Source organism: Xiphophorus hellerii, chromosome 16, assembly GCF_003331165.1.
Source record: "Xiphophorus hellerii strain 12219 chromosome 16, Xiphophorus_hellerii-4.1, whole genome shotgun sequence".
Lineage (NCBI taxonomy): Eukaryota > Metazoa > Chordata > Actinopteri > Cyprinodontiformes > Poeciliidae > Xiphophorus > Xiphophorus hellerii.
This window is the reverse complement of record NC_045687.1, coordinates 21,361,381-21,387,075: the sequence shown is the minus strand read 5'-3', so window position 1 is coordinate 21,387,075 and position 25,695 is coordinate 21,361,381. Positions and strand designations below refer to the sequence as shown.

The following is a 25,695-nucleotide window of genomic DNA, read 5'->3' as shown; positions in this document are numbered from 1 at the left end:
CATGAGCAACGCCTAATAACCTAGAAACCCACAAGAGGCCAGGAGGAGGAGAGATCAGCTGTGTTGTGTCAGCAAACACCACGCGTTAACAGTTTGTAAAAAAAAAATTTAAAAAACCAGTGTGTTCTCACTCTCGGTTTCAGTTTACCTCCTCTGTTGGTGTTATTGATAAACCCCTCTCTCGGTATCGCTTTCTGTTTCAGGACCTCGCCCCTCCAACTCACCAAAACAGGCAGCACATGGCCAGCAAGAGTGAGTCACAGCAGACGGGTGACAAGTGCTTCTTTTCAGGGAGAGTCCTTGTGATAGGGCAAATCCCCTGCAGTGTATCAGGTGTACAAGTCCTCTGGGGAACGCGAGGCTTGGTTCCAACGCCAGCAAACCGGTAAAAAGACGATGCCCTGTAAGACATTAGAGGTTCTGGAGATTCAAAAATAGGCACAGCAGATAAAAGAGGCTGATAGAATTTCATTGGTAAAAATGGAGAACCAGTTTACTTCGTTTTTATGTGGGTACATTTTACCTGCTTGCCTCAGCACAGTCTTGTGGTTCCAGAACTTTCTTTTTGGACACCATCTTGGAAAAAAGTTAAAGAGTTTTGGACAGGCAGTGGGATGGCCAAAATCTTCAATAGGAACTCCGCTAACCTTTCCTTTGCGCGACGTTACCAGCTTGATTTTCGTTGGGGTAGCAACTTTCATGCCAAGGCACACTGTGTAGACGTCGTGCGTATCTGTCTCCAGTTGAAATAATCCCTGAGCTTTGCAGTGATATGGGAGTGAGCCATAGCTGACTGGCACGCCGAACATCTTTCTTCTTTTCTCAAGGTCACAGTAGGAATCGCAAGAAAATGGCCTTTCATCTTGTTATCCATTACCAATCAGTGATCTGATGCGTGCTCAATTGTAGACTTGGATAAATAATTGTTGCAATAGGTTAGCCATGCTAATGCTAAACCAGTTAGTTCGTTTTTTGACTCTCAACTGAAGTTAGCTTTGCTAACCTACTGCCATGGCAGGTTAGCCTGGCAGTGGATTAGCTATACTAAACTCAAATGGGAGTTACGTTAGCCAGGCTAACTTCAATTGGGAGTTACGTTAGCCAGGCTAACCTACTGCAAGCAAAACAAGCACAGAAAACTCTTAGAGAACAACAACGCTCAGCTCCAATCAAACAGTTTACATGCATCTAATGCGCTAGTTTAGCGCAGATGCTAAACTAGCTTAAGCTATATTTCAAATCTTTCGACAGTTCATTTTTGTAGATAAATTAATTTCCAGTACATTTCTAGTATATTCGAATAGCTGAATATACCCGGATTCATCCACTCGACATTCCTCAATAGATTAAAACCTTATGTCAGAAACTTTACCCTTAAAATATACATTTACAGTCCGTTGTTTTGTTTTCATGGCAGAATTTTAGCAAGCACTCGTGGCTAGGAAATGACTTGATAACAGTTTTTCCAGAAAGGTTCTTAAAGCACAGCATTTGTCTGCACTTTTTTTTCTCCCCTAAATTGATTGACTTAAATTGCTGGAGCTGTCAAGACATTTAGAGGCAAACAACTTGTCATGGATGTGTCACCAGGAGATGAATTAAAGAAGCCACAAATTTCAGAGTGTTTATCCTTTAAGGAGATGCTTTTAACTTTCACAGCGGCTATGTGAAAACACTTACAGCGGCATAAAATTAACCGGTTTTTCTTTGTTGTTGTTTTTGTTTTGTTTTTCTTCTTTCACTCCCTCTGCCCCCCCGACAAAGTCCTGGGTGGCCTCTGATGATGTATGGAGGATTGTGGATGTTGTGGAGTGGGGGCTGATTCAGCAGGATAAGTGTAGTCAGATTAAATAAGGAGGCTGGGGAGAACAGTTGTTAGCTAAGCTTGTGTTAGAGCAGCTACCTGCTACTCATGTTTGTTCATTAAAAGATTATAATAATTCACAGATGCAGCTTGACATCATGCTTTGTACCAAGATTTTTTTTAACAACTTTATTCATAATGTAATTAGTTTTTGTAATCGTCTCAATTCTGCTTGTTGTTTACTGTAATAAAATGGAGCTATATGACCAATACATGTTGTCTACCAGCATGACTCCCCTTTGCTTGATCTAGTTTATGATTTGTTCTCATCCCCCCCTGGATATCTAAACATTTCTTTCAGCATTTAACTCCATAATTTATAAAACCAAAAGTAAAGGGACAAATTGTCGCTTGAAATATAGGCATGAATGGGCAAATCCACCGTCGGCCTTAAGCCGTGCAGTAAACACACCTGCAGGTACAAGGCTGCCGTGTCTTTGTTTTTGATTATCTCCATAGCAACTTTTCCTAATCTAGCCGAATGGCCTAATATCTCTGTCCAGACAACAAAATGATGAGTCTGTGGGAAAACTCTACTCCTTGATGCTGTGGTGAAGGTTTGACTAGACCTTTACAAACCAAAAAGCCATTTCAGCCCTCAGGGGAAAAAAAGATAAATATCTACAGGAAGCTTGCTGTCATTATATTTCTATTTCTACAGTGGATGGATACATTTGGGATGTTGATATTTGTGTAAAATGAAATAATAATGATCTGAAAAAAGCTAAACTTTCCACTTTAATCTAAACATCTGTTGATTCCTTATCATTTTTTTTAAGCTAAAGTTATTACAAACCTTGGACTACGCTGATAAAACTGACTGAGAGTTTCAGTCAACTCCTTGAAACCATCAGTCAAAGAGTTGGTCGCCATGGTGACGGAACGTGAGCAGGAGAAGAGACTTTGCAGACCACGAAGGTTTGAGTCCCACTTGCTTGTCAAACTTTAACTGCAAGCTGCCATTTTCACTCAGGAACAAACCACAAACATGCCAGCAACGTGGCTACTGTTTACAGAGTTAGCATGTCTCAAGATTACACCTATTAAAAAAAGAAAAAGAAAACAAAACATGGATGGGTGGGAAAAAAAACCCAAAACTAAAACAAACAAGTTTTCTGTAAAATCTGATAGCTGCTGTTTGTGGTACTGCTGAGAATTAAACACAGGACCAAATATAGTATTTTGCGCAAGAAAATAAATAATAATAATTTTAAAAAAACAATGTGAAAAGCAAACGGCATTTGCTTCTCACTTTTGCATGTGACTCCTCGCTTAGAGACACTTTGATGCGTGCAAAGTGCGTGTTTGTTTATCTTACGGCCACAAAGGGAGCTGATCGGATCGCTGTCATCACGTACATGTTAGACAACACCTGCTGATATAAACTCTTAAAGAGAGGCTAAAAGGCTCTCGAACACAGTGTCACTTAGTGGTTATGAATCCAATAATTACCGCTGAGGGCTAATAACAGGTTGGAGGAGCACGTTTAAGCCCGCTCCGCCCAGCACATGTTCGCAAACGCACCTCACACACACACGCACACACACGCACACACCCACTGTCAGCACGAACAATAGCCGAGCACAGCCAGTCAGGTGGATATATAACCTCCACCTTGTGTGCTTGTTTTTTTTCTTTCTTTCTTTTTTTTTAAATTGAGTGCACACACAGGCCCACGCTCTGCTTTCGGTATGCTACAGTATGTCCTGTATGCACGCTGTGCAGAACACGGTGGCCTGGTCCTGCAGGTTAACAGGCAGGACTGAAAAATGACAGGGTGTGGGACTTTTTTTTTTTTTTTTTTTTTGCAAGACCGGGCCTGCAGGAGGTTCTGTTTTCCCTGCAAAGTCGGCAGTCAAAGCTAGAAACGAAGAGAGATGCGGTTCCCGCGTTGTGTGCGTGTCAAATTTGCGTAAACTTAACTGTCAGAGCGGTTGAAACCAAATGTTCACATGTAAAATGAGATGTCACCTTTATTATTGTCCACTTTTCCTCTTCTATGTCGCTAAGATTGACCAAAACTACTTCTATCTGTTCTAATTATTCTGCCATTTGCTAAACGTGAAAGTAATAAAAGAAATGTTTTGTTCTAGCTTCAGACCCAGCAGTTTACACACACACTAAGTACACACACTAAAAGTGTAAGTCATTAGACAGCCCGGATGATGATGTCATGGTTTTGCAAGCTTCTAAAAAGATTTATTTACAAAGTCAGAGTTCACTACACACAAACGTGGATCTATTTGAAGACGGTATACCTCAAACTATTTTGCGCAGCATCATGGGAAAAGAAATCAGGTGCAGTTCATCTTTGGGTCCGATCTCCAAATGCTGGTCCAAAAGCAAAGAGTTAGCAACCGTAGACAAACTCCTGAAAAGCCATTCAGCAAGGAAGAAGCCATCACTCCAAAAGCGACATAAGCTGTAGTTTCAAAGCTTCAGTCTTACATAGCAGCCCTTCCCCACTCAGCTCCTTCAGACTAGCCAGCAGCAATTAGCGAACTCCTGGTGGAACTGAGCCATCTGCTGAGCTCGTTATAAGCTATTAGCTATAAGCTATTCTCAGTGCAAGGCTGGTAAAACGTTGAAGGTTTAATAGAAGACCCATGTTGTGACGACTTCCTGAAGGCGGAGTTTCAGAAAGAGCAGGAGCTTCTTAAAGAGACAGAGGCCCAATTTCAAGGTTTTAAGTTACTTTTAAGTCATATTTGACATTTACTACATTTTTGTAACAGCTAAAGGTAACAGTTATTTGATTGTGCTACGAAATGTCAATATGTTGCTGAAAAACACATAATACCGCCCCTTTAAGTGCAGGAGGGTTTGGTCCACTTCATAAAATCGATGGCATCATAAGAAAAGAAGATTATGTGAAAATATTAAAGAAGTATCTGAAATCATCAGTCAGGAAGTTAATTCTTGGACAAACTCAGCTAAATGTCTTGGAGTGGCCGTCAAAAAGCCCTGATCTCAGTCTCTCATTGAAAGTTAGTTGCCAGACCTGAAAAGGTGTGTGAGCAAACTCAGCTCCACCGGTTCTGTCAGAAGGAATGAGGCAAAAGTCCAGCATGTCGTGAGAATCTTACGGGTTTTTTTTTTTTTTTTTTACAGTCCAGGTATCTGGAATCAGGAAAAGTTCCCACTGCCTTTAGCGCTGCAGTGACATTCCCAACAGCTTCTTATGGAAGCTGTTCTCACTCCTCCTTAGCCCGGAGGAGTGAGAAACGCTCCAGTCAGCGTCGCGGCACCGCATTGCCTATTCCTTCTAGCTGTAAAGCCACAAATCTTGACCGTTTGATGGGTGTGTGAGTCCAGGTCCTTTCTAGGCAACATGTGCCAAGAAATGTGAACCACACCTTCAGCCTTGCACAACTTTCCCCATCCTCTCAGCGCAAACACAGCCGAGCGTTTCGGTCTCGGCGCTCTGCTGCCAGCCCGCTTTTTAATTGGCGCCCATCCCTAACGGCCTTAATTACACAGCCGGGCTTCTGAGGGCGCACAGTGGGCTGTCAACAAGCGAAGCCCTGACCCTTTATGCCGAGCGACAGTTTGCTTGACTCAGCATCACGCGGGCAGTGTTTACTGGACCTGTCCGCCGCAATCAACACTCCTACATCTGGCCTTGCAGTGAGCGGCTTGCTGTGAGCCGTTATCGCAGCACAGAGGGGAGAGCGGGCCGGCTGATGGGAAACAGAGAACGAAGGGAGGCTTTTGTCTGTCCTCATCCACATCAGAATGTGTTCATTTAGACCAACTCAGCAGAAATTTCACAGAGACACACAAAGTACTTAAAAACAAAGTATTTATAACTCTTGAATTTTCCCCAACTAGAGACGCAGTGATCCAATATAATACCTGTATCTGGGATTTTTTTTTTTTAAATTCCAGATCGGGTATTGGTAAGGGCAGATCTATTCAACCTTATTCTATGCTTTGCGCTCTGAGCGACGTGATTCTTTATCTATTTGACATGTATAATTTCTAATTTCACTTTCCGAATCATTTGAAAGAAGGTTTGTTTTTACATATTTCACCAAAAAGGTTTTTTTTTTAAAAATTATTATTTATTTTACATTGGCTGTTCTAATCCTAATTGCACTGACAGAACAACTTAAAGTTGTTTTTACATATTTGACCGAGCTTGTGAAACTATTGGTGTATTTAAATGTGCTGCACTGATGCAGTGTTAAATATTTGCATTTCAGTACATTTATGTCGGCGTTGAACTTTTTAAGTGAATTCAGCGCTGCTTCTCCGTATCGGATCGGTATCAGCCGATACTAAACCTCAGACATCTGTATTGATATCAGAAGTGAAAAAAAGTGGATCGGCGCATCAGCGAGTTTGAAAAGTCAAAAATCTTCAACTATTTAAGCTCAGCAATTGTTTAGAAATGTTAAGAAAAAAATTTGCAAAAACATTTCTGCAAATAATATCAAAATTTCTAGCAAACATTTTGTCTAGTAAATTTTTGACTTTTCAAACGCAGAAATTTTTTAGCTTTTTGGCAGAAAGTTCTTCCTTCTTTTACTCCATCTACAATGGCCCTCATACTCCGTAGTAATAACTGGATGTTGCCACAGGTGCCAACCACAAAGAAGAAAACAGGAAGTAGTCCTGAGTGAGGCATGTTTCTTATAACTTAGTGAGAACAAACTTAATTACGAGTGATCTTAATTACACTTCTTATTTAATGGAAATATGTTTTTACATACACATCAGCAAAACACTGACAAAATTTTGCGCCTCTTTGTAATAGAAACTGAAGTTATTCCCTCTTTTATTTATAAATCTAAAATATTCGTAGGCGTAAATTCAAATATTTTAAGTGCTTGTATTAGAGACACATTTTAATGACAAAAAAATAAGCAGTAAGGAAATATTTAAACGTGGATATGCGACATCGCATTTAGCATGGAATAAAAGTGACCTCCTAATTGGGACGCCTGTATCTCACTCCTAATTTGCACAATCAGCACAAAGTTTGAGAGAAGCCCCTGAGTTGAAGCTGATCCCTTCAGACAAGCCCTCAAAGAAAGTGAGGTGGATGCGGGCGCAGCAACTGCCTCCAAACAGCCAAACACAGACACAGACGGGCCGATGACTTCAGTGGGAGAAAGCTGCTGACCCCACAGGATGTCTCACTTCTTCCACATCCATCGTCCAGGGTGAACTTGAACTTCAGCGTCTCTGATCTGTGCAGCCAGGAGAAGTTCTCCGAGAAGTCCTCTGAAGTGTCGACGCTATCGCTAGGTAAACACAGTACAAAAAAAAGAAGAAAAATAAAAGGTATGCGCTTGTCGCACGTTTGCCTCTACAAAGAGCGACAGCTGTTGTGGTTTTGGGAGATAATTACAGGAGAGGGAATAAAAGGTTGCGTTCGAGAGGCGCTTGAAAACGGCGCTGTCATGGAGGATTAGAGCCTTGTTGAAGCGGTGACTCCTGTGACCTTTCAACTCCTTCTGCGCGGGGTCGGCACGGATTCGCTCCCAGCAAAAGTGCTGAAAAGCAGGACGGTCTCACCCGCGATCTCAGCTGCAGAGTTTGTCTGCAGGTTGAGTCGGCTGTCGTCCTGGTTCGACCTGGCTTTGATGTACAACATACCAAGTTTTTAACTGGAGTCCAAATTTTTACACGTTAAAATGGTCTTCAGTGCAAATCCAAACTAAATTTCAGTTTGTATATGCGTCAGTATGCGAGACGCACAGCATGGTTTCATACCTAGAAGTAAGGACAGCCGGTCTGAAGAACGAAAAACAAGCGACATCAGACGGACAGATGCCCGAGGCTGCAGCCATCATGGGAGGCGCTGCCCTTTGACTAGATGCAAAAAAAGAGCATTAGGAAAGTGGGATGAAATCTAATATCAACGCCTTGGCACAAACAGCAACAAACACACAACCAGTGTTGGGTAAGTTACTTTAAAAATGTAATCCGTTACAGTTACAAGTTACCTTGTTTAAAATGTAACTGTAGTGTAACTTTTTCGATTACTTTTAAAAAGTAATGTAACTAATTACTTTTGATTACTTTCTGATTACTTTGAGGTTTTAATGAGTATTGACCCATGTTCAACATTTAATTTTTGAGAACTGAGTGGGAACCTTAAAAGAGCACTAAGCTGAGAGGGAATTGCTGACAGGCAATCACAGGAGGTCCACAAGAAGAGATGCCAGCACCAGGCATGTAAGATTTTCTCAGACTCCTCTCATCGGGCCATACTCTTTTCTGCTCCTCCCCCAGGCTCTACCATTTACGCAGTTTGCAGACTAACACAAGCAGGTTCAGAAACCACTTCTTTCCTACAGCGGTCACCTTATTGAACTCTTCCCAAAGACCAGTCTTTCCTTCCCCTCTATCCATACCTTACTGTACCATCCCAACATTTGTACAGTGTTCCTCTTCAATTCGCACCTGTATAGCCCTATCTACAGTGGCTCTGCACATACATGCATTTCCCTAGGGGTAATTTATTTATTCTGCTGCACATATCTATCAACCATCTTTCCTTACCCTAGCTGTGAATAACTGCATTTTATCTCTAAATACTGCATGCTGTACAATCTGCACACGTCGCACTTGATTAGATGCCAAACTGCATTTCATTACTTCATACATGTGCAATGACAATGAAGTGCTCTAGTTTAGTAATAAATAAGCAAAGTAAGACTTTTACATCACATTTTATTTTTCTTGATTTTTTTCTTTGCACACCCTTGCTTGTAAAATTAAACACGGCACAATACAGTGCATCAAGAATTAAGATGGACGATGGGTCCCGAGTATCAGATGGACTAAACGTGCCTTTCAGAAGAACGCCTGGATGCTTCCTCTGAAAAGAGAGAAAAAAAGATAGAAGAAAAATATACTATGATTAATAATTATATGTTCAAAGTAGCATTAATTGGGGCCTGCCCATAGCAATACATAAGGAGAGTAGTGACTGACTGACTTGCGAAGCAAGTGATAAAATTCCACAAGCTAATGACTACTATTTAGCTAAGCTTAGCATTGATGCTAATTTTTAGCATCAGAACGCTGGGTCCAAACCGACGGGCACACTTTGGCAGGCCCCAGTTAAATTTCTTCAGGAATTTTCTAGTTTACTTTATGTTCATCATGAAAACCATAACACTAGCACATTGCATACAATGTCTCATGGGAAAGAATAGATTCCAACGTTTGTCATGCATCAACACCAAACAGTCAAATATTCGTAAAACAATACGCTTCGTCTATCAGTGAGTTGCACTTACCTCTAAATGTTTCCTCAGGTTTGACATAGATTGCTTCGACGTGGACAAGTTCTTGATAGCCGGCAAACACTTCTTGCACTGCACGGTTAAATTTGAGCCATTTTCACATATGTAAATGAAATGCTCCTTATATTTCCAGTGCTGGAAGGCTGTCATTTTTGATGCGCTGCTTGAGCTGAAATGGAACCGTCCGCTCGCTTGCTGTTCCTCCAGGAGGCTCCGCCAGCACAGGATGGAACATCAGTGGCATTGCGGCTGGCAAATATGATAGAGACAAGGAGCCGTAGCGGGAAACAGCGATATAGGGCGCAAAGCAATAAAAATATCATTACATATTTCGCAAAGGTTTTTGTTCATATTTTTTTTTTAAATGTAACTAAATTTGTAATTCTTAATATTTTCGGAAGTAACTGTAACTGAATTACATATTTTCTCATTGTAACTGTAACGAATTACAGTTACTCTTTTTTTGTAATTAAATTACGTAACGTCGTTACATGTAATCCGTTACTACCCAACACTGCACACAACACAGTAACAACATTGTACATGTCGGATGGGGCTTCCACGCCGCCCAAGTTAGTGGTGATGCTGGCGCGAAACATCTAACCTAGGTTGCCGTACCGGTAACCAGGTAGCTGGATGACGCTGCTAACTGTCAGCTAGTATCCTAACAACTAGGATTCACCAACTTTGTTTGGCAAAGCACAGACAGTTGCCTCGCACGCAAAATTATTTGATTTGAATGCGGGACGTTTTGGTCCTGTTCCCACGTAACGGATCGCAGAGCTCACCATCGGACGTGAAAGCCAATCAGAAGACACTTTTTGGGTTTACCTCTGAGTCAGAACCTGAGTCTTTCCAGGCTCAATTATTATATTAATGAGCAACGAAAAGAAAAAAAAAAACACATCAAATTTAATTAAGCTAACATTAACCACCCGAGCCGATTTATTAGTGTGACTCAACATTGTTTGTGTAAGTTTAAATATCGAGTTGGAAGTTAGACGTTGTTGCCGCACTGCTATAATTTTCAGCCCACATGTTTTTACCCCTTGTAATTTCTCTCTATTTTGGTGGATCTTTGGATTTTGAGAAGTTACTATAAACTATTGACATGATTTTTTTGTTTTTCAGTTTTATTTAACAAAATCAGACTTCCGTTACAAATTCCGGGAACGCATAATGGGTTACTCTCTAATTATGCAACACAACTAACTAACTAACCCAACTATTTTTGGCACCTCTTGAATTCCATACATAATGTTACTACAACCACAAGCAGCACTTGTGTCACTATCGCCACGCTTGCAATTAAAAACCGGTCCCAGTGTTGCTTCTGTCTGTCTTTAAAATGTTGCTGAAAGTGAATTACTGTGCACAGTTATGCTACGTATGCCCACATAACGTTTGTGTGATGCTTTACACAAACCTCTGCAATACTGTTGGAACATAGCACATTTTTACCACCTTCAATTTCTTTGCTGCCTTCAGAGGATGGCAGCAAAAAAAAAGCAGGTAAACAATCCGGTAAAAACGGAGGAGGACATATTGGCAAACGGCCAGGGATCCACAGCAGGCAGGTTTGCTTTCGAGGCACGGTTGCACTGTGACCCACTTTGTGTTTGGTGTGAGGTATTTCCAAAGCTCAGGTCGCTTGGCTCAAGTCCAAGTGAAGTATAACAGTCAAGCCCAAAGTTTTTTGTGATTTTAATCACATGGAGTCTAAAGTCATCACATCTGCGTCTCGGGTTTTTACTCGACTCCATGTCAAACGAATCAAGTGGAACCACAGCACAAGTTATGTGTAGTGTTGGTTACTTTGTGTTGGCCTGTAAGATAAATTCCATGTAAAATACACTGAAGTTGGTGGTTGCAACAACATGTGAAAAAGTTAGACATTCTGCAAGTTGCTGTAAAACTTTAATCATTAAATTTCTTTTGATATTTCAGTATTATGTACTTTTTAGCCACATAGTGCCATTTTTTTGCGTAATCAAGTAACTATGTTACCTTAAATTGTTATAAAAATGTTATTTATGTATCAAATATGACTTAATAGAAATTTGACTTCTTAATTTCAAGCCTTGAAATTGGGCCTCTGTCTCCTTAAGAAGCTCCTGCTCTTTCTGAAACTCCGCCTTCAGGAAGTCATCACAACATGGCTCCTCTATTAACCCTTTAACGATTTTACCAGCGTTGCTCTGAGAAGCAGCTCGTATAACGAGCTCAGCTGATGTTCAGGTCCACCAGGTGTTTGCTAATTGCTGCTGGCTAGTCTGAAGGAGCCGAGTCAGGGACAGCAGGGCTGCTCTGGGAGGCGGGGCTAGGTCCAACCAGGCGTTCTGCACAGCTGAATGGTTGCCACGGGAGATTAGGGGATTTCTCAAACACGCATGAAAGAGCCAAAACAACACTCCAGGTATGCTTTTGATGAGGGAATAACATTATTCATAGCTCAAAAAAAGGTCAATTTTACATAATATTCATCTGTTGCACAAGCAATTTCCCATTAATTTACACCCTCTCCCCCTTTTTCCCTCCTCTTTCCCCACCAAGGCTTACAGACGTCCAACTGTCTGACTGATATAATTAGTCCCGTTCGGCAGCTCGGCCCCTGTGGAGGAAGATGAAACGATCCCTGAGACAAACATTAACCCTGGCCCTGACCCTGCAGCCTGTCAAGAAGATGAACGTCTACGACAGGGGTGGAGTGGGAGAGGATGGGGGTTAGGGGGTAAAAACAACAACACAGCATTCAATTTCCAGTAAGCCAGGAAGGTGGAGGAGGGAGGGGGGATTTTGGGAAGTTTGGTGACTCATCACTTTTTCTTTTCTACCAGCTCTCGGCATCAAACGCCGGAGCTGGAATACCTCCACGGCGGATCTCAACGACCCCCTTTGACACGGCCCTGCAGCAGGGGTCACAGCTGTCTGCGCCGGCTGTGACCCCGACATGCCACCGGGAGACGCGTCGCTTCGAAACCTGAGCAGATAAGAAGACGGTAAAAGAACAAACAAAAAAAACAAAAAAAAACAACAAACAAAACAACCACAAAAAAAAAAGAAGCATGCAACGACTTGAACCCCCGCCTGCTCACTCACGCCCTTCGCCACTCAGGTTCGTTCTTGCAGGTGTGACTGTTTTGTTTTTTGCGGGTCGAACTGGGAGTGAGTCAGTGGATGCATGCGCGAGGAGTTCAGAACTCACCCGCTGCGTCTCGTGCCACAATAACATGCTGACGAACGCCTCGTAAAGTGATGACGCGGCTCGAATGCAGGAGCTTTTACAGCAGTTTTCTGGGGGGAGCGAGCGACCCATAATGGAAAGTGCTTAAATTCTCATTGAGCAGACCACAGGCTGTACAGTTTGACTTTTATTTCTCCTATTTTTGTGCCAGCTTCTTTCAGTGTGACCGTATTACACTCTGCTGCACTGACTGACTTGTGGTCAGGTACTTTCCCCAGCAGCCCCTCTCCACCCCCACACAGACCTCCTATTAGGGGCCTCTGGGAGCTTTTTCTCCCCGCTGCTTCATCTGTCCCTCTCAAACACACACTCAGGATATTTATCACTCTTTAATGACAGACTCCACAAAGGGGTGATGTCACCAACCGCGGCATAACAAGGTCCAACAACGGGGCAGCCAGTCCCACACTTCTCCCAGCTGTACCGCAGCGAACCGCAAGCGATTGATGGGCCTCGGCCTCACTGGGCCCCTCTGTGCCAGCGTGGATATTTGGCACACGGGGCCTTAATGCCGCTGGTGACTAACACTGAGTAATCAAAACAGTCGTAGAAACTTAGCTGCTTTCACAATGATGCTCGCTGCCGTTGAAATGGCCCTCAGCACCCGCCATCGGCAGCAGCTGCAGGATGTAATCTGTGTGTGTTGTGTCAGAGCTGGGGGACCAATCAAAACGCAGCAGATGTTCAGGACAGAAAGGCAGCGCTTTGTCACACGTTAAGTTTCACTTGTTCAATTCAATCCAAATGTAATCAAAGACAGCACATTACATGTCATCACCTTCCTAAAATAATGGCATGTATCATACTTTATTTTGCCAAAAATGATTTTGGTAAAAAGAAGAAAAAAAAGATTATTTTAGGAAGGTGACGATATTAAAAGCAACCGTTGTTGTGTCCTTAGTTGGACCTTTTTTAAAAGATAGCGAAATTAAAAATAATGATTCCCTCCCCCCCCCCCCCACACACACACACACATATGTAGGCCTGTCACAATAACAAATTTTGCTGGACGATAATTTATTGCGATAAACGATATTATTGATGTTTTCAGACCATTTTCAAGTAACATAATGGTAATGGCATAAAAATACAAGAACACATTCTCAAAGATAAATAAACTTTACATTCTATTGAACGTTTAACACTGGAAGACATTTTAACTATCCAAAATAAATAAACAAAACCACAAGAAATGGCGAAAAAAATTAAACATGAAGACTCGAAGCAAAATTGTCCTCCAAGAGAAGGGACTAGTTGAGCCCAAAGCACCAGACTGAAGACTTTTGTCGTCCAGTTTTATGTAGAAAGAAAGAGAATCGAGAAAAACAATAAATCGCGCGAATGGAAATGATTGAGTTTGTTTTAATTCACCTGGGAATTAAAGATCTGTTACCATTTTTATTGCTAATAATATGAGGACCTATGAGAAGGAACATATGCTTGTTGACCTGCAGTGTTTGTCGGTCAGCAGTCTAACTGAAGTCCCAGTTTCAGTTGGTCACCGGACTGATAAATAAAGAAGTGAGGGTTGAAATGCAACTAAAAATACACTCTTTATTATTATTGACACACTGACTTACTGACTGCGGTAACACAGAAATATAGGGTTTTGCATCATCAGCATAAAAATGCAGTACTAAGATAATTTATCACTTCATAATCTGAGCTAGTGGGAGCATACAGATACTGAATAAACAGTAAACCAAGAATGGAGCCTTGATGAACCCCGCGTTTAAGTGCAGTTTAGTTAGATCAGCATTTGCCATATTGTGATGACTAAATCTGGCACTACAAGATTTAGTTACGATCCTGCTGACTGCTCATCACGCAGGACGAGACTCAACTTCAAGCTATCACTTTATTGTTTTGTGTGTGTTGGGGGTGAAGGGTGTATTTATTCACACAAATTGCTCCAAATAGCAATCTTTCCATTCAGAAGGGTAAACTTACATTCATTTTCAAGAAAATTACTCAAATTAAACAGTAAATCGAGCATGACGCCCTGATAAACCCATTTAATCTTTGCTTGCTTACATCTGTACTTTCCATATCTTGACACTCAAATCTTATCTACAAGATTTCGTTACGACCCGCTGACTACTTATATCCAGATATTTTTTTTTGTTTTGCGGTTGTGGGGGCTGTGTTTATTCACACAAATACCTCCAAATATGGCGCAATTTATCATCCTGAAGGTTAAATTCACATTCATTTTAGCGTAAAAATACTCTAATAGAGTTCCGTATACCACAAAGCTAATTCATCCAGTAAGCCAGAATCGGGTGGAAAACCATAAATCCAGTCCCAACAGCAAACATTCTTCCAGTAAACGTAAACAGCTCCGGTTCCTCTGAATGTTTGCCGTCTGCGCATAAACACACATATTTCACTAATACGCTCATCAAAAGCCTCCCGTTTGAAACTCCCCGAGCAGGCCCCGATGAAAAACAGCGTCTATGCCGCTGCTCCAAAACCTCGGTTCGGTTGTTTTGATTTCAAACGGGCGCCTCGCGAGTTGACTCACTGGGGCCCGCCGGATTTCCACTTCCGCTTTGGCCCGCTCATCTGAGAATGACCGGCGGACGAGGACGGAGATGGAGCGAGTGGCAGCGGGCGCAGGGGGAGGAGAGAGGGGAGGTTGGAGGAAAAAAGGAGCAAATGACGGGAGGAAGAGATGTGGAGAGATCTGGAAGCCATTAAAGAAAAAGGCTGGCAGCTGCAGCCTCGAGTGGCTGATTCAGAGGATTTGAGAAAGGAGGAAAACGAGAAGGAGGGCTAAGCCACATGATTGCTGTAATGATTTTAATATCTCTGCATGTGAAGGTCATTATAGATTCTTGTGATTTACCAGCAGGGAAGGAGAAGTGTGTAAAAAAACACAACTTTTTACTAAAGACCTTCTTCCTCACAACAACTTCTAAGACTGCCTGCGTTTCCTCCGGGGAGTTGTAACGTCTTATCTGCTTCATCATCCATGAGCCCCCAATCAGCTATCTTATTTTATTACTTCCTTCCTGTCTGGATGGTGTTGCGAAACCACACAAACCTACACACACACACCCACCACCCCCCATAAGAAGACATTGAGACACAATGCTAATATTAACCTACAGATATCGTCATAGCATTCTGATCTCAAATGAGGTTAGAAAACCTCACGCTGTGCTGCTGAAAACATTTTCTGCCTTCAAGTTTCCCCTCTTTGAATAAAGATAGATTTTGTAATTACAAATCATGCTTTCATTTAGCAATGTAAAAACAAAACAACTGTTGATTTTATTGCTTAAAAACTAATTCGCAGAATTTAGCTGTAATAAAAAAACCAAAACAGCGTGTACTGTCCGAGATGAAGAACGATCCCATTGGAAAATTGGCAAGTAATACACCAAAAAACTGCAGAACAACTCTAGTGGCTTTTATTTGGAAGTGCTAAGACAGGAAAGTAGGAAAGTAGGTAAAGAGAGAGAGGGAAGACATACAGGCATAATTTTGACGTAATGCGGCCTGTATCTGATCTTTTCATGACAGTCTGAACAGCACAGGCCGGATTCTTTTCGAATGCGACCCATATCCGATACGCATCCGATTCGAATGCGACTGAACGTTCAGGTCGCATTCCTCCGAACCGATACTGGATGAATCTCACGATTCTGCGCCCTGATGCGCCAGCGGGAAGAAAAACAACAACTCTGACGGACTGTAATGAGGATGAAGTTGTTAATAAGCTGCTCCGGTCGAACAACAAGTTCAAACGTGTAAGCTATGCTCCACCGTTAGCATCCATGTTTACTTCCGCAAACACCGAGCGCTTCTTCTCTTTATGGCGGTTGGCAGAACGCTGGCACTATTGCGCCTTCTACTGCGCATGCGGGACAAGTTCAGGTCGCATATGTGTGGCAGTGTAAACAGCCCCGGCAAAAAAAAAAAAAAAAATCCAATTTGACAAAAAAAAATCGGAATTGGGTCACTTCAGGCTGCAGTGTGAATGCAGCCTAAGGTCGCCTTATGAGGGTTTGCTTAACCCCTGCGCCACCACGGCAACCCTGACACTTCCTTTAAATCAAGGCTAAATCCCCGCCTGTTTAGAGTCACTATTGATTAGAAGTAGCTGGAACATTGATCAATATTTGATGTATTGGTGAGTTTGATGCTGAAATATGAGAAAATGTAATGTTTTGGTTTTTTTTTTTGCTCGTTTCATAATCGGGTGACTGCATGATGTTTTTAAAATGTAAAGCACTTTGAACTGCTTTAATAATGGAAAGCGCTATACAAATAAACATGACTTAATTTTTTAAAAATGATCTGCATTTGCATGTATATCAACAGTCACCGCAATAGAAAAAAGGAATCTGATTTAGATAAACCTCTCAGATCCCACGAATTAACACTGATTAGTCAAAATCAGTGATTTAATTTAGCATAAATCTGAAAAATTAAGATTAAGTCTTTTATTACAGTCTTGCTCAAATCTCTGGCGCTTCCTTGTGAGTCAGGTGTTAAGATTATTGCCTGGAAAAGACGGTATATATTCTCCACGGAAAGCGATTCTGTGTTATTCCAACTCGGCTGCATCCTGTTGACACAGAGCCTGGAAGTTCAAGACAGGGACAAAACTCAGGTTTCTTTTTTTTTTATGTGACTCATCGCAGCGAATCACGTAGCAGCACCTCACGACTCATCAGCGACTCAAATCCATGTTCTCACAGATGTAGTACAAAATGTGTGTGTGTCATCAATAAGAGTGTTTGCATGATCATTGTTTACATACATTGTTTTGCAATAAAGGCATAGAAATGTTTATGTTGACTTTGTGTTAAAAGTTTTCACTTTTATTTTCGCTCAATGAAATCGCGGCAGTTTTGGAAAGAAAAAAAAATAAAAATCTCTCTTGTCAGTAAAAAGTTTTAGTCAAGAACCGGATGTTTTCCGCTGACGCAAACCACGAAGAAGAAGACGGGAAGAGTTAGGAGGAGGACGGCACGGCTTGTTTTTTAATAACTTATTGCGTGAACACAACTTATTCACGTCTGATTTTAAATGTGTTTCTTATTCAATGGAAACACATTAATTTAAAAAAAAAAAATTTTTTTACATTAAATAAATTATAAAGGGTTAGGGTAATTTAAAAAAAAAAAACCCTCTAATTTTGTGATACAAAGTTTTTGCACCAGGATGAGGTGATTTTTTTCCCCCATATTGAAATTGATGTATTTCTCAAAACCGCAATAGACAAAACTTTTTTTTTGCACCACATGACCAACATCATCAACAAAAACGGATGCTACCACCGGCGCAAACCACGAAGAAGACGACGACAGACAGTGGTAGGAGGATGATGGCACGGCGTGTTTTTTTAATGATTTACTGTGTGAACAAAACTTATTCTCCTATGACTTTAATTGTGTTTCTTATTTTAACGGAAACGCTGCAATTTCGAAACTGCATTGTTTTTTGTGTGTAAATATGGACAAAGTTTTGCGCACATTTGTAAAGGAAACGTGGCTAGTGACTGCAAAAAAAAAAAAAAGTTAAAAATACAGAAAACTATAAATCACGCAGTGACTTTCTCTTACTCAGGGCAGCTACATAATTCACATCCATCCTCAGACGACTGTATTACACAAGCTTGGTAAACCACTTCATTTGCGGAGGGTTTTTCCCTTCGACTCTATCTAGATGTGATGTATGCTCTCTGCTGTTCCACCTTCTGCCTGGCTGGCTTTCATTTCCTTTCACTAGCTGTACTCCTGTCTCCCCCTGACTCCTCTGGTGGTCCGGCGTTATCACAGCGGTGGCCTGACAGCTGTGTGGTCTTTCTGGGTCAATTATGAACAACACAGACACTGACTTTGGTCAGCAAGCGCTGGGAAAAAAGAGAGAGGAGTTTTCTTTCTTCCGGCGTGAGACGCGACGGTCTGTTGGCCAAGACAAACTCGAATGCTCGAAAGGCCACACACGGCTCACAGCTACAGCGCTGATAGGTCTGCAACATGTTGGAGTGATAAACAACAACTCATTATTTACAATATTGTCACCTTCTGAAAATAATGTCCTTTTTCTTTTTTTTTGTTGACAAAAGTCATTTTAGAAAAATAAGAATCATCCATTTTTATTGCCAGGAAAGAGAAGAAGAAACAAAAAAATTTCACTTTTGGCAAAATTTCTTTTTTGACTTGTCAGTAAATTAAAATACCGTAACATACTCATATTAATATGTCAGCTATTCAATTCAGTAATCGAAACTGCTTCACACAGTCATCACACACAAAAAAGACAAATACTTAAATCACCTCTTTGTCATGTCGTCTCATCTATTCCAAATTAACTTTCTCAGAACTTTCGACTAAACAACAGAAACTGAAATGTTTTGCTGCGGCCTGTAAAATCAAAAGGTCTTTGCTAACGAAGCCGGCTGTTCGCAGACCGCTGTACTCAGTGGAAAGTTCAGTGGAGAGAAAAAAGCAAGAAGAAGACACCGAAGCAGCACAATCATTGTGCCACTTCAGCCGCGGCGTCAAACTCGTCTTCATCATCGAGACCATCAAAGTTTTAGTTGCGGCAGAAAATCCAGATAAAACGACTCTTGTTATGGCTTCCTTTGTGTTCGATTTGTACTTCTTAAGGTACTAAGATCTTTTCGCACTGATGTCATTTGGCCCAAAACCAATAAAAACTGATTTGATTTGAGCGACAAAGGAATATTTAAGCACACGGTTGCTCATTTGAAATTCTACTTCTGTCGTCAAATCGTGGTCTTGATCAAATCTCTCTCTTCGAGAGAACAGGAAGTGAGTTAGACAAACATCCTGGCGTCGGTTGAATTTTGAGGAAAGCAGAACAGTTAAACAGCTAAACGCTGGAACCCAAAAGGTGCAGCGTGAGTCACAACTTTCACATCGGTCTGAAAGGCAATTAGTCTGCTTAATCACAGTCGCTTCCGAACCACTTATTAAACTTTTCAGAGCGAGATGCAGATATGTGAACCTCTGCCTCTCCTCCTTAATGTGAAACGGAGGCATACTCTGTTCACTCAAGTGAGTTGAGTAAAGCCTGTAAAGATCGACGAGGGAGCCGGCGATCGTCACAGGAACCGGGAACAACACTGAGACATCCTCGTAAAAAAAAAAGGGGTCTGTAACGGGAAATTAGATATTGACAAATTTGACATTTCATAAATTCGCAAATGAATTCAGAAGGCAAGAAGCCAGAAGGTTGCCGGTTCAAAAGTCTCCGGCTGCGGTCGTCCTTCTGGTGGGTTTGTTCCAACAGTGGCAACGACACGAGCATTTGGACCAACTGGTGACTCCGACCAGCTCATATTCACGGGTTTGTGACAATGGACAGCACACCGTATAGCTGGAATGTGTCCAGGAAAAGGAAGTAAAAATCCTCAGTTTCCTCGGGTGAACATTTTTAGAAAATTCCCATTTGCAGCAGCCCAGACGTTTGGGACACGTCTCTACAAGCTCTGAATGTCTAGAGTTGGACATTTTAGCCAAAATTTGTCTTGGTAAGGTAGCCGGAGCTGGGCAAGCTTGGCTGGAGGATGTCTGTGAGCAGCTCTTCCTGGGATTCTCAACTGGATATAGATCTGAACTTTGACTAGACCATTCCAACACATGGATATGCTCTCAACTAGACAATTTCTCTGCTGGGAAGTGAATTGACGTTCCAGTCTTATGCGTTTTGCTGTTGCTAACGGGTTTTGTGTGCTGCAGTTCAGTTTTGGTTTCATTGGAGCAGAACACCTTCTTCCACATGTTTACATTATCCCAACATGGCTTGTGGTAAATTTTAAGATTTACTTTGTTGTGCTTCTGTACGATGACAATAAAGGCCGATTCTGATTCCTGTTCTGATTCTCTCGTTGTCCGATCTCTCATTTTCTTTTAGGTAGGTATTCACGGGGGGCTTCTCTTTTTCAAACGTTTTATCTTATTCCAAATTGCACTGAATCGATTTCTTTCCTCAAAAGTCTACACACACAAACGCCCCGTTCTGAAAATGTGGAGAAAAGTTTTCGAGGAGTTATTAGAAAACTAAGAAACCACATTTACTGAGGTATTCACAGCCGTTGCCATGAAGCTCTAAATTGTGCTGTTTCAGTTGATTTGATTGCTTTGTAAAAATACACGCCTGCCTACGCAAGGTCACGCAGCTGACAGTGCAGGTCAGAGGTCAAACACCAAATATGAAATCATAGGAATTGTCCAATTAATACATTTACAGGCTAACTCTGCATTAGACTCCACAGCTTCCTCCCTGACCTGTCTGCTCCTTGGTCTTCATGATGATTAAATTTAGGGGTATTGAACTGATAAAGGGGGCTAATAAATTTGCATCCCACACTTTTCAGATGCTTCTTTTCAAAACATCTGAAAAAGCCGGTATTTCCGAATTGTGCCCTACTTTATGTCCATCAGTCGGACAAATCCCAGTAAATTTACACCGTAGTTGTTTGCGTGACAACATGTGAAAAATTTCAAAGAGTATGAATACTTTTGCAAGGCTCTGTAGGTGTGTGTGTGTGTGTGGGGTGTGTGGGTGTGTGTGTGGGTGCCTGTGCGTGGCACAACAATGGAGCTGTTGGCTAACACTGGATGAGGCAACACTCACTCCTTCATCTTGAACCACAATGTTTTCACGTCTCCAAATGGTTGAGCAATTTTATTATAAACAGCAATATAAGAAATTCTGCAAAGCTGGTCGCTACACGTTCCACAGGCTGTGCAGGTGGATTTGCATAAAGTTTTTTTTTTTTTTTGTTGGCATAAACTGAAACCAGCTACTGACAAACTGACATGTGTAGGCGGCTGGAATAAACAGGGAAAAAACAACAAAAAAAACTCAAACTAGAGACTCATGCCGTGATTTTTTTTGGTTTTTGTAAAAAAAAATATGTATATAGAAAAACACAACAGAAAAAAAAGAGGGAAACTGGTTGCGCAGCAGTTTCCCCACACTCATCACTTCATAATGTGGTTTTAAGAAAACCTAAATGTGTAAAACAAAAGGAGAAATGAAAATGCTCACTTTGAAACCACAAAGTCCTCAACGGCACTGTTTGTTCATACTGGGATTTGTTTTTAAGAAAGTTATTTTTATGTTCAGGGCTGTCAAACTCCAGTCCTCGAGGGCCACAGTCCTGCAGTTTTTAGATGTGCCGCAGGTACAAAACACTGGAATGAAATGGCTTAATGACCTCCTCCTTGTGTAGATCAGTTCTCTAGAGCCTTAATGACCTAATTATTCTGTTCAGGTGTGGTGCAGCAGAGGCTCATCTAAAAGTTGCAGGACAGCGGCCCTTGAGGACTGGAGTTTGAGACCCCTATTCTAAAGGTTCGGCCAAATTGATTTGGAAATCAAATCCCACAACAGCGGTCAGTGAAAACACGAACAGCTCCTCTCACTAGTGAAGCAAAAGTTTTAATACTTCTGAAACTTTTTCACATTTTGTCACAATAGAACCGCAAACTTGTTTTGTTGAGGTTTCATGTGACAAACCAGCCCAAAAAAAAAGCGCTGATTTTTGACAAAAAAAAAAAAAAATTGTGGCAAATACTAAAAAAAAAATCTGGCATGTAGTCAATAGGTCCATTCCACAGTGGGACACGGTGGTGGCAGCATCATGCTATGAGGAGAGGGAAGCTGATATATTTGGCTCTAATGGAATCCCATACCTAAACCTTGAACTAAACAGGTTAGAGGCTGCGTTAGACCTTAAACTGGGGGGAAGGTTCACCTCCTAGCAAAACATTGAGCAAAGTTTCTTTTTAAAAACATAAGGAAATTATCTTTAACATAAAAAAAAAGAAAATTGCATAACAACTATTGAAAAGGGCATAAAAACAGGACGCAGTTAGTGCCAGGAAGCCCATGACGTGAAACAAAACCGAAAAGCGGCGAACAGAAAGTTGCTCATGCGAAGCGCAGTCCCTAATGTCAGTGCAGTTATTTTTAATGTCAATTTGTGATTCACGATCGGTAACGATGCTCAAGCTTTGTCTATCTAATTGAGCCCGACTGGCAGGAGCTCAAAGATTTCCTGCCTGACGGCTGAGTGGGCCGGCCGCACAAATAGAACCGCTGACATTTGGATGCTGTTTATATCTGCAGAGAGTCACAGAAGTCATTCTTGTTTACATCCATACTTAAAGAGACAGAGAGGGAGAGAGAGAGTATTTAGGAAAGTCATGAAAACCCCGTTGTAAATAACTGCTCTGATACTCAGAGGAAAAGTTTGTTTTTTTAAATTTCAGAGTTTTTTTTGGGTGGAAAAATGTCCAATACTAGTTTAAAAATGTGACATCTGTCTCTCTCTGAACTTCTCTTGATACTGACGTCGAGAGCCCAAAACAGAGAGACATCACTTCCCTTTGGCGCCTATTATTAGCACACTTGGTCACGGATGTTGCCAAAAATAGCCAGCGCTGCGGTCAGATCCACTCGTGACCTTTGCGGCGTTTGTGGAAAACATGCTGAGATTACGATGCGCTTTCCTCATCGGTCCGCACCTACGCTTTCCAGAGACAAAAAAAAAAAAGACAAATGATGTTTGAATGATTTTTTAAAATTTTTATTTTGACCAAAATAATCTGAAAAAATTCCGGTGAGACATCGGCGACTCTCAATCCCGCCTTAAAAACATCAAAAACTCACCGACGCCTGCGACTTTACGTACACTCTTTGTTTGGCTGGTGTCGCCTCTCTTGATCATCTGATGGAGAAGCACGTACTAGTTTTTTTTTTTTTTCTTTTCTTGTATTTCTCTTTCCCTGATAAGTCACACAGAGCAGAAGCTCTGCTGAGATCACAGCTTACATCGGTTGTGGTTTGCAGGATGATTGAGCAACGTTGCTCATTGACGTACGCAGCTGTAAAATCTAATGAGTCGGCTCGTAAAAAAAAAACTCCCGGTGTATGTGACAAGAAGGGCGACTCCTTGAAAAGGAAAAATGTACGAGCCAGTGAGAGTAATTCATACAAAACCGAGGGAAATATTTTTTAAAGTCTTTCACATGTGTGATTGAGAGTAGACGGAGAAGAAAAAGTTGTTTTTTTTCTTTGTCGATTTTCAGATTCTTTTGGTGTTTTTGCTTCCTTGCCTTAAATGAATCAGCTCAAACTAATTTTTAAGGGTAATTTCTTTTCTAATATAATTAAGCTATACACCCAATCTGGTTTTTTCATCTGTTTTTTTTTTTTTTCTCAGACGTGAGACAAAGGTCAACAGGCCGGGAGTGAAACTCGAGGACTGAGGCCTCCGTATGCAGGTCGCACGTTTTACCGCTGCGCCACGGCCGCGCCCAGCCTGGCACTGTTTGTTTTAAAGTAATTCCTACCTCGTTAAGTTCAATTTCACTCGCCACACCTAGGCCTGGTTACTACCAGACCTGTAGGATCAAGAAATCCATTAAATAAAACCAGTTTAACAACATGAAATAGGCTAAAAGGTCTTGAAAAGTCAACACACCGTGCCCCGGTCTAAAGAAACTCAAGAACAGACGTGAAACAAAGTGACCGGGAAAAGGTTTTAAAGGAGAAACATGGTGTTTTTTCCAGGCACGTAGTGCCATTTTATGGCACAATCAAGTAACTATGTTAATCTGAGTTCTAAGAATGCTTCACATATCAAATAAGCACATTAAATCTTTTTCGGAAAAGCCAAAAACGACCTCAAGCAAACTTTTTTTTGAGGAAGTTATTTCAAATTTAGCTGTTTCCATCAACCGTTCCGAATGCGACACATCAAACTGAACGTTGATGGAAACAAGACTATTGGTGAAGCTTCTGGAAGTAAAGGGAAAAGAAAATCACTCAAAAAACACAAAGTACATCCGGAGCACCTTAACTTAACTCGGTTAAGATCGGTGTTCATGATTCTACAAAGAGCCTGGGTAAAAACGGCAACATTGATCTCCATCTCCATCTGTGACCTCAGACATTATGCCTTAAGTTCAAGGTTGAGGTGTTGAAATTATGTGATGTGTTTTATCTTCTTTTGAAGAATAACTTCTAGAAAAGTGATGAGGGGATGAGAAAAATAGGGGAAATGTGCCAAAAAAGAAGGAAGATCAGCTGATATATATGTGTCAAGGTCTGAGCCAAACCAGGGCAACGTAGAGAGCAACTTATGAGGAACTCTGCCAATAGAATAATAATAATAATAATAAAAAAAGATTCACTCTGACACAGAAAGTAGGAGAGCAACGGCTCGCCAAAGGCTGCGCTGCAGAGCCTTTTTTATCTCTTGACTGTTTACCTTGCACTGTTAAAAACTCTTCCGAGGTTTACCCTCCAAACACTGACGTCTTCTCCCAGCTGGCTTTGGCAGACTTTAGCTGCTGTCTTTTTCTCCCTGTAGCACTGCTAGTAGTTTGACATCTTTGATCAAACTCCCATCAGTTACAGAATCTTTTTGGTTTTCAGTAAACATTAAGAGAGCCTTTGGGTTCTTTATGATCACGACTAAATTTAAGTGAGGCATGCAGTGTTGTAGTTTTTGTTCAAGGCTATTTCTCGACCTCCCGATAAGTAGTGGATGTGCCTTTGGAGTAATTTTGGTATAGGCTGGCAACTCCTAGTACGTTTCACCACTGTTTTATGTTTTCTCTATTTGTGGGTCGTGGTTCTTTGGATTCCCAAAGCCTTAGGCTATGTGTACACAAGACCGCTGTTTGGAAACTGACAGTGTTGAAAGTTTTACACTTAGACAGGACAACCGAGATACCTTGAATCTGCTGTAGTTGTCATGCCAGGCCACTGTATGGCGCTGTGAAATTAGCATGTCGTCCAAACGCGCACTCAGTTTTGACCCTTGGCTTCCTCTACCTTTAGTAAACAGAGACACATATCTGATTAACCAAGCCCTCATGTAACACATATATTCCTCATCAGAAGTTGTGTTAAACTTAACAGGCTAAAGCTAGGGGCTGCAACTTTTATAATAACAACAATAAAAGGTTTTTACATATTTGTTAAAAGTGAATATGAGGCAGATCATTTGTGAAAAGATCGAGCTCCTTCACCTCCTCCCAGTGCTAATACTGTTGAGGAATGAACCGCTCCCAGTCCAAAACAACCAATCAGAGCACAGAGTACTGTCTGAGCACTGTCAATCATGCTGGTGTACACGCAGCTAAATGTGCCCATGGCAGGGAAACAACTTACTGTTCCAGGAAAACCTTTTTATTCACCATCATTTGTGGCCATTTGTAGCTAGCTCTGTTGTGGCAGGGAGCAAAGAAGCAGGCATGAGAGTGATTGACAACACTTAGATCCTCCTCCTGGCTCTGATTGGTTGTTTCTGACCAAGCTGTGTA

General features: G+C 41.4%; 1 long non-coding RNA gene across 1 annotated transcript; it reads right to left on the bottom strand.

Annotated features, from left to right (window-relative positions):
- Positions 1 to 8,531: 8,531 nt before the first annotated feature.
- On the bottom strand, positions 8,532 to 9,432 carry LOC116736150 (uncharacterized). The gene is made up of 2 exons (XR_004342494.1): positions 9,121 to 9,432; positions 8,532 to 8,696 (listed from the first exon to the last, which is right to left on the bottom strand). It is a non-coding gene; the product is annotated as an uncharacterized LOC116736150 (long non-coding RNA).
- Positions 9,433 to 25,695: the final 16,263 nt, after the last annotated feature.